The sequence below is a fragment of the Chenopodium album genome, chromosome 7 (genome assembly GCF_948465745.1).
Source record: "Chenopodium album chromosome 7, dcCheAlbu1.1, whole genome shotgun sequence".
In the NCBI taxonomy this organism is placed as follows: Eukaryota; Viridiplantae; Streptophyta; class Magnoliopsida; order Caryophyllales; family Amaranthaceae; genus Chenopodium; species Chenopodium album.
Genome location: NC_137840.1, coordinates 29,702,026 through 29,711,805, shown reverse-complemented (window position 1 = coordinate 29,711,805; position 9,780 = coordinate 29,702,026). Strand labels below are relative to the sequence as shown.

The following is a 9,780-nucleotide window of genomic DNA, read 5'->3' as shown; positions in this document are numbered from 1 at the left end:
TTAGAATAAACATACAAATTAATACATATGAAACTTAAATTTAGCAATACTCACCCTAATTTGAGACTGAGAAAGAGAAAGATTGAGGGATGAGGAACACTTGTGGTGTGTGTTGGGCTCGGTTCACAACCACCCACGAACACCACCACCCGCAACAAGGAGCAGCAACCACCACCAGCAACTAAGAGCAACAACTAACCCATCCACGAGCAACCTTGAGCAACACCCACAACCCAAGAACGACCCACACTCGAGCAGCCGCACCCCAAACACCCTCAACCCACGCGCGAACACCACCCACAAACCCTCAACAACAAATGAATAGAGTGGTGGACTTGGTGGCCGGAAAAACTAGAGAGAAAGGAGAGACAACAGAGAGGCGGAGTGAAGGTGGGACATGCAAATTTGGCAAAATGCTTGAGTACGAATGAAAGTGTTAGAGATAGAGGAAAGAAATGAAGAAGAAAAGAAGAAGCCCACCTTTTTTTTAAAAAATTGGCCAACGGTTTAAGGTTGAACCGCTTGCCAATTTAACTAATGGTAAGCGGTTCAACCCTAAACCGCTTGCCATTAGTTAAAAGGCAAGCGGTTCGCGCCAAAACCGCTTGCCAATTCATAGTTTTTATTTTTATTATTATTTTTTTAATCAGTAATGGGAAGCGGATTATAAAAGCCGCTTGCTAATCATAGCTTCCCATCACATTTATTCTCCTCTTCCGATTCCTAGTTACCTATGTTATAATCTTAGTATAGATTTTGTGGTTTCTCTCCCTCGCATCTAAAGGAAAAATGATTTCGTGTTTGTTGTGGTTGATTGTTTTAGAAAGATGGCTCACTTCATTCCTTGCCACAAGACTGATCACGCTTCTCATGTGGCTACCTTGTTCTTTAGAGAAGTGGTGAAGCTTCATGGCATTCTAAAATAATTGTGTCGGATCGAGATCCTAAGTTCTTGAGCTACTTTTTGAAGACCTTGTGAAAGTTAGTGGGAACCAAGATCTTGTTTAGTACCTCTAGTCACCCTTAATCCGACGGCCAAATCGAGGTAACTAATCATACCATGTCCACCGTTCTCCGAGCTATCATTAGCTAACACATGAAAGATTAGGATCTTAGACTTCCTCAAGTTAAATTTGCTTGCTACCGCTCTCATTTCACAGCTACCGGGTAAACACCATTTAAAGTAGTGTGTGGTTTCAATCCCCACCTACCACTTGACTTGTTACCTAGTATTCCTTAAGTGGAATTGAGCTTTGAGGCAAAAAATAGAGTTAAAACGATGAAAAAGCTTCATGAAGATGTCAACATGGAATTGAGAAAGCAAATAAGAGTTATAAGGCAAGGGCAAACAAATTCAAGAAGCCTAGGGTATTCAATGTAGGGGATCTTGTGTGGCTCCATATCCGGAAGGAGAGATTTCAGGCTAAGAGAAAAAATAAACTCATGCCAAGATCCGAGGGCCCCTTTGAAGTTGTGGAGAGGGTTGGACCTAATGCTTACAAGCTCAAAGTACCGAGAGACTTTGGAGTTCATGCTATCTTTAATGTTGGTGATCTTGCTCAATATTGGTGATGCTGATCCGGAATTGAGGGAAATTCCTTTTGAAGATGAGGGGTTTGACGTGGGTGCATGGAGCTTGGTGGAAGAAGTGGAAGACGTGCCACGTGTTGTGACACGCAGTCAGACCAAGCTCCTTGGTGGTCACCTCTCAGGGTTAATTATCATTACACTTGAATACCAGAAGAATTAAAGTGGTGCGGCGGAACCAAGGATGTTCGACCGAACCTCCCAAGCAGTAGCAAACCATTTTTGCAGGAGAGGTCGAACTCCAAAAGTTCGACCGAACCAGGAGTAGGGATGTTCGACTGAACCTACCCCTTGGTTCGACCGAACCTACCAAGTAGCCCGACCGAACTTACCCATTGTTCGGCCGGATCTTTTCCCGTTTTCAGTCAGTTTTATGCGGACTATTTAAGTTCCTTTTGATAACGTTTTGCAATTAATTTATGTTGAACTTTTCTTGATTTTATAATCACTGAAACTTTCTCTTTCTACCCATAATCTTTGTGATTATTTGCTTTCTTTGTGACTGCTACCTTGTTATCTTTGTGGTTACACCTTAATCCTAACTTTACTTTGTGTTATCTTTTATTAAGAACCCCTATTTCATATATCTTGGTGATTATTGAGATAAGTTTATCTTGTTTTGTTAATTTGATATTGTTGTTACTTGATTTCTCCTCCTCTTTTCTTGTTTTTCCTTGGTTATTTCATACAATTAGTGTTACCTCTTACCTTCGATTTTGACCTAGCTTAAGCGCATAATTGAGAGTGCTTGAACATTACTGTTCTTTTGGGTTTGACCCTTGACTTACCTCTTTACTCTCATTTAGGTTTGATAAGTGTTTATAAATTTGTTTTGCTCTAGGGAAGATTAGATAAAGACCTACATTTTCCCTATGTCCCTCAGCTATAATATACAAACCATTTGATGGAAGATTCTCAAAATACTTCTTTTATATATTGCCTACTAAATCCTAAAATTTGCCATAGTTTGTACCACAGTTCAATTCTTATGCATATACATCAAAGGATGCCTTGTATTAAAGCCAATTCTCCATCACTGTATACCTTAATAATGGGCTCCCCTACTTCTCCCAATCCAATGTCCCGCTGAGCATGGAAACCTTGCATTGCACGAAAAGCATCATCCCTCCTCACCATTCTTAAACTGGCTTGGTAAGAATTTCCCTAAAGAGGGGATTCTATACGTCTGAAAAGCTAACAACAGCAACGGTCTTAGTCCCAAGATCATTTGGCCACCAAAAAATGGAACAAAGATGCAAAAAGAAATACTCCAGTCCTTTTTGTTTGTCCCCTTTTCCTCTTTTGGACGCCCCTTTAAGATTTATCTATTACCTTATTTCATAAGTTTTATCACTTGCAACCCCTCTTGATCTTTCCCTCTTTATCTTCATCAACTCCACAATATTGCTTCTCAAAGAAGTGAACTTTGCTCTATGCAGCAATAAAAAATGGACGACAGAGGGAGTAAAACTAAAGTGGATGAAAAGTGAGGACAGTGTAAGGTAAAAACCTAAAAAAGCATATTAAAATAAATATTTGAAAAAGTTTTATAAATAAGGACTAAGGGCAGATAAATAAAATTTAAAAAGTTAAACAGGAGTAGAAATACAAAAAAATTTGAATAAACTTCACAAAGAATAATAAACAGAGTTCGGTAAAAGAAACGAAGGTAGTACATTTAAATCATAGAGTTTTCCCCTCTAATTCTTCCTATCCAACAACATATTCTCCTTGAAATCCAAAAGGCTCAAATCATTCTCAATCACCGTCCTCCAAGTTTTCTTAGGCCTTCCTCTACCCTCAAGATCCCATCACTTTGTCATTCTTCAAGCTTCCTTACATAAGCCTCACTTGATCTCCGTCTTACATGGCCAAACCGTCTTTACGCTTCGAGCTTTCCTCATCTTTGATTGTTTTCTCTTTAGGAAAAATGCAATTCATTGTTTATATTTAGCTCCCCATTTTAAATCTATTAATGCTACCAGCTCTGGTGTTGGTAGTCAATGGGTTATTGCAACAAACAAGGAGAAAAAGTTCTTTGTTCTAGCGAAAGTCGTCGAAGATATCGTTGCCTTGTGATCCCCTATCTGCTGATGTTTTGCTTGAATGCTTGTTATGTTGATGTGTTGTTATAGTTGCTTGCAGAGATTACTTGTTGGGTCGGTACCTCGGTGCATTTCATAAATGGGCCGGTGCCTTGGCGCTTGTGCTTACTTATGAACCATTACCTTGGTGCTTATGAAGAGCCAATACTTAGGCGCTTTAGGCTAAGTGAAAAGATCTTTGTTAGTTCGATCACTTACCGCGATTGTAATCGAGCTGACTACTAATCATGTCAATTTGCTTATAGGGGCTAACTGGCGTACCAAGGAACCCAAACTGTTGCATCAGGTAAGCATAAATCTTTATAGAAGGCACAAGCTTTGTCGCTGAGCTAGTGCGCGCTGCTACATGCTGTCGCTGAGAATATGCTTTGTCGTGATGTGATAAGAATCACGCTATGCGTGATTTTTGTCGTTTGGCGCTAGAGTCGGGTTTTCGAAATAAAACCCCTTTCTTCTCTATTTCGCTATTGCTACTCTTCATTTTCTCGGTTTCTCTCTTAAGATAGAATCACTCATTCTCACTCGTTTCTCAACTGAATTTGCTCAATTTTTTGCAAATCGAAGCTTTCGATCTCTAGTTTCCCGATCCACGTAAGTTTTACTTAAACTCAACCCGGGTTTTGATGAATTTTACGAGATTTGTTCGCAGGTTTTCAAAAAATTCGAACCCAAATATGCTTATTTTTGCCTCGTTTGTTAAATATTATGCCACGAATTTGTTTGTTTATGTTTTCATATTATCTAGCGAATGTTTTAAGACTTGTTTGACTCAATTTGGCGAAGAAACAAACATTTTGCCATTGTTTAATCCCTTGAGTTTGTGAGAATAATATGGCTCGTTCTTGATGTTCTTGCTAGCTATTCATGCTTATTTTGTCACAATATTTGTCATAGTGTTGTAAGAAATTGCTTGATTGCTTGAAAATACTATTTCTGCACGAATCAAAAATCATGTTCTGTTTTAGTACTACATACTCTATTTTTGTTCAAACATAGTATCATGCGGCTCGGCGAACCTTAGATACTATAGAACCTTTGATTTATTGTTTTTTCTGGCATAATTTAGCATGTCTCGATATCGTGGCTCTAGCTCTCGTTCTCGCGAGGCTCACCGGGAGGACAACCCCGTTGACGTAGGCGAGGGAGCTTTCACTAGCCTAGGGGAGTTCCCTTACTGGGATGAGCGCACTCTTTACTTTTTGCTCGAGTTTCACATCTCAGAGCGGGTGCATCTCAGGATGATCGGTGATCGGGTTCGTTGCCATGGCTCATACAACGAGGCCATTGGTCAGCTACACGATCTTCACTTTTACGACACTAACAAGTTGTGCAAGCTATGGGAGTCTTGTGGTCTGACTCCTCTTCTTTAAGCTACTCAGGCCATGTACTCTTTCATGTCGAGCCGTTCTCTGGTTCGAGCTTTAGTAGAGTTCTTTTGGGACACCACCAACACCATTCACTTTCCTTGGGGTAAGATGACTATCACTCCCCTCGACTTTTCTCTCATCATCGGACTAGAGTTCCGACCAACTGTGGTTCCTTTTTGCATCGACATTAATGTTTTCTCTCTAGAGGTAAAGAAGCTGATCGACCCCTGTAGTTGTTTGAGCTCACGGCGAGGCTCGGCCGACGCATATTAGTGCTCGGTGCATTCATCGAACCATGCTGACGGAGGCCTTTTAGGATGCTGCGACTACCCTGGAGCAACGAGTGCGCATCTTTGCTTTGATTCTTTTGTCAGGGACCTTCTCCCCTAACAGGTGTAGCCGTGTGCTATTCTACTTTTTGCCTGCACTTTGCGACCTTTGTATGGTCGGGTCATATGATTGGGCCAACTTGGCCTATGCTGACTTCCTACATGGATTGAGACTCTATTGTCGCCATCGAAGATTCGACGGGGAAGTCACACTTTCTAGTTTCTAGGGAGTTATAGAGGTATACTCTATTTCTTTTAGCCAAAGTTTATCTTAAGTTTTTTTATAGCACTTGCTGACGCTTTCCTATTTTATAGGTCTTGTTCTTCAAGTATTTCCCTTCTTTTTCACCAGCTAGGCCTTCACCTCGAGGGCTCCCCATTGCTTCTAGTTTGGAAAGTCGTTATAACGACCAGACTACTACTGCTCGTGTTCGAGAGTTGATTCTCTCGGTATGTTTTCTTAACACTTCTTGTTGGTATTATTCTTAGTAGGATTTAAGCTTATGGGCATTCGTTTTGTAGGAGCTTGATGCTCAGTTTTCGACCGTGGGATAATTTCGTTCTTCCTGCATTGCTGGTTTAGTATATTGCCAACGACGGTATATTTAGGAACATATGATACTGTGGTATACCTAGGTGAGAGAGTTGCGATTCAGGACTCTTCAGAGTCCCTTATTGTTCCTTCTCGCCCTCCTCGACATATGTTCAATCAGGAGGGCTCGGGCGGCTAGGACGCCAACTGGTATAGATTGGCGAAGTCATATCTATCCGAACCATAGTTAAAGGGATAGGCTTTTTCCGCATTTAGCCCCACTACCTTGCTTGCCAAAGCCAGTAGAGGTATCTTTTGTATTTTTTTCATTTATTCCTTCGATAGCCCCTTGTAAACCCTAATCACGTAGATTTATTTTGACAGAATTCGACTAATGAGTTCGTGCCTCCACCGGTATCCATTGTCTACCAAGGCACTTTCGGTCCTGTTCAGGAGAGGATTCCCCTTGTTCTTGAGTCATGGCGCTTCATAGAGGAGTCGATACCTCAACACCGGACTTTAGTAAGTCGCTTTATTTGTCATCTTATTTGCATACATAATTTGTTTACCTCTAACTTTGTGACTTTGACAGATTTCTTGTGAGGTGTTGACGAGGATACCGAGAGTCATGAACTTAGTTTGCTTAATCTGTTTCAGCCGATCCATGTATCGTCGCGGTGATGACAGCATAGAGGTATTTCTCTAAACCTCCTATTATGTTTGTTTAAAGTTATCTTTCTGTATTTAACTTAGTTTGCTTAATCTATTTTAGCCTATTCCTCCGATGCGCACTCGTACGAGACCCAAGGCTAGGAGGGAGAGATCACGATCTGACTCGAGGCGTTGTTGTACCTCTGTTGGGAGTCATGGCTGTCGAGTAGAGTCAGACCGTACTGCCAGACTAAAGGGTTCTAGCTCTTTGTTTGAGGGTCATCAGGGAGGCCGAAAAGCCAAGGAGACATGAAGTTAGCTCCTTTAGCGAGTGGTGGGACGTACGAGGTTGGCTCGTTGTCGCAGCAGCCGCAGCAGCCTTTGTTTTTGGGAGCACAGCAGCAGGGTGTGCCTGATGGGCTGGCCCTAATCTCTCGATCCCAGCTCCTTCTAATCAAGGTGTAGGCGAGGAGCATAATACACAGACTGTGCAGTTTTTTTGATACTTTTGGAGTTCCTCTTAATCTACACGCATCCTCCACCGTCAAAGATGTACCTATACTTGTATTTATTTTGACTTTGTAGGACTGATGAGTGTCATTTATGGCACTCATAGGGTAGTCTTTTAGGATGATTTCATCCCTTTTTCATGCTTTCTTATCTTATTTTTGGTCCTTTTTCCTTTAGTTCCTCTCTTTCCTTCTTTCTTTGTGTTTTTTGTATTTTCTTCGTGTTTTCCTTTTATTTGGCCATTTTTCCCTTTTATTTCTTTCCTTTGTTTTCTCTTGTAGGTACCTAGGATTTGTCTTTGCAAAGGGATCAAGATGAGATATAGTGACTAAGCAAGGAGGAAGCAATCTGCTTGGAGAGGGCTCAGAGAGGCCTTGTAGAAGGCATAACCTTTGCAAGGTTGCCGCGGGCGCGTGTCCTGGAGGCCGCGGCCGCGGGATGTGTTGCACCAAATTTGCCAAAACAGACTTGGAACTTTTCGAGGTCTGGCCGTTGGCTCCCCGCAAGTGCGGATAGACTGGAGAGAGCGCTTCAGATTAGAGAGACCACGTGCCTCTGATTACTCTTTGGGAGCAGGGAATTCACTGTGCCATTGCCGCAGGCACGGGTGTTGCCCAGACAGCCAGCAGAGTTTGTTATGGGTTCCGTAGCCATTTCCCCGCGGTCGCGGGGAACCTGTTTTCCTTCTTTGCCTATAAATACACTTGTAATTCCTTTTTGAAAATTAACTTTTAGATAATTTTCATTAGCTTAATTTTATAGCGAGAAGTTAGAGAGAAGATAGAGAGAAATTCTTGGATTTGGATTTGTATTTCAACATTGGTTCAATTGTGCTTGGATTTCTTCATCTTCAATCATTAATATTAGTGAGAATCTCTTCTTTTAGTTCATCTCTTTACTTGTTTGTCTTAGATTCATATTTGATTGTTTGATTTCCTTAGATTTGAATTTAATATTGTAGTTGATATTATTTTCTCTTGATTTTGATTTAGAATGATGATCAATGCAATTTCTAGTGATTTGTTCTTGAGTTACCCCATGATTAGTGAGTAGATTAGTTGCTAAGGAGAAGGGGAAGCATGCTTGATTGATAATTTGTGCTAGTTGATGATCACTAATTGATTGAATTTTTGCAATTAAATTGGTTGACATAGTTTTGCATCTGATTAATTAGATTAGGAGTGATCAACCTATAAGATTAATCTAGAATGCATTGCAATTCTTAATGACATGAACCATCAATTTGAGAATTGTTATAATTTATTGAGTTTGATTGTGATTTTCCTTGATTATCCATTCATAGTGACCCCTAGCTTGGCCTCTAGGAGATATCTTTTGAATTATTTTGATTTCTACTATTGTTTGTCCTTTGTAATGCTTGAATCAATTGAATGAACTATCAATTAGCATGATTATTGAACTTGCATGTGGAACCTACATCCCTAGTGTTAAGTTTCTTTAATTACTTGATCAATCTAGCTTTGTTACCATAGTACCAACCATTTTCTCACTACAATCTTCGAAGTAGCTTGATTTAGGCTAAAGTTGATACCGACTCACTCCTTTGGGTTCGACCCTATACTTGCTTTATACTCGTATTAGGTTTGTTTAGGTTGTTATAAATTGTGTTTGATCTAGGTATACACAATTGATGACACGTTTATTCCTCTATCAAAATGGCGCTGTTGCCGGGGAATGATATTTGTGCTTAGCTTTAGTTGTTGAGTCTAATTCACTTTAATTGAAAAAATACATAAAGATTTTGTTTCTTTAGGCTACATTTGTAGCCGTGTTACTAATATTTTCATTGAGTTTTGCATGGATAGAGCTCGTGATCGATCCATTGTGCCTTTTGACCTGGAAATCGAAAGTACTCTCTCAAGGAGAAGAATTGCTAGTCTATCCTTGGAGTTTAGTTCCTCAAGAGAAGAAGGATTTGAAGACGAACTAAGCATGGGAGAACAACCAAGAGTTGCTTTGAAAGGATTGGGAATTCTCGGTGCGTCTAAGTTTAAGAGTGGAATTGCTCCACCTACAACACCGGCGAATGATTTCAAAATTAGGCCGGCTGTGATCGCCTTGATCGAGAGGAGACAATATAGCGGAGCTAAAAATGAGAGTCCGTTGAACCATCTCAAGGAGTTCGAAAAGTATTGCAATACTATGAAAGTAAACCAAATTTCTCAAAGTTTCTCAAGAGTTCATCCGGCTAAAGTTTTTCCTTTTCTCTCATAGGCCGAGCCTTGGGGTGGTTGGATAAGGAGGTAAAGCTAAATTCCCTAAGAACATGGTACGAAGTCACCAAGGAATTCTTGTCCCGGTTTTCCCCACAAAAGAAAACGGTGGAAGCTAGAGCTTTGATTCAAGGGTTCAAGCAAAGACCTAATGAAAGCATTTACGAAGCATGGGAGAGGTATAAAGAGTACCAAAGGGAGTGTCCCCACCACGGAATTCCAACCTATCAAACCTTTCAAATTTTCTATAGTGGCCTAACTCCTCAAGGCAAATCATGCCTTGATGGGGGAGCTTGAGGTCCCATTATGAATACGACGGAGGAAGATGTGGTGGACATTATTGAGGATATAGTGAGGTACTATAGAGATTGGCAAGATGGTGAGAGGGATTCAACTAGCAAGAGTGGCTCTTCGGTGTACTCTATAGACTATCTAGATGTGATCAACAACCTATCCTTACAAATG

The 9,780-nt window shown here is 40.7% G+C and overlaps 1 non-coding gene across 1 annotated transcript; it reads right to left on the bottom strand.

The window, feature by feature from the left end:
* Positions 1 to 9,427: 9,427 nt before the first annotated feature.
* On the bottom strand, positions 9,428 to 9,533 carry LOC145641311 (small nucleolar RNA R71). The gene has a single exon (XR_014115354.1). It is a non-coding gene; the product is annotated as a small nucleolar RNA R71 (small nucleolar RNA).
* Between the last annotated feature and the right edge of the window lie 247 nt (positions 9,534 to 9,780).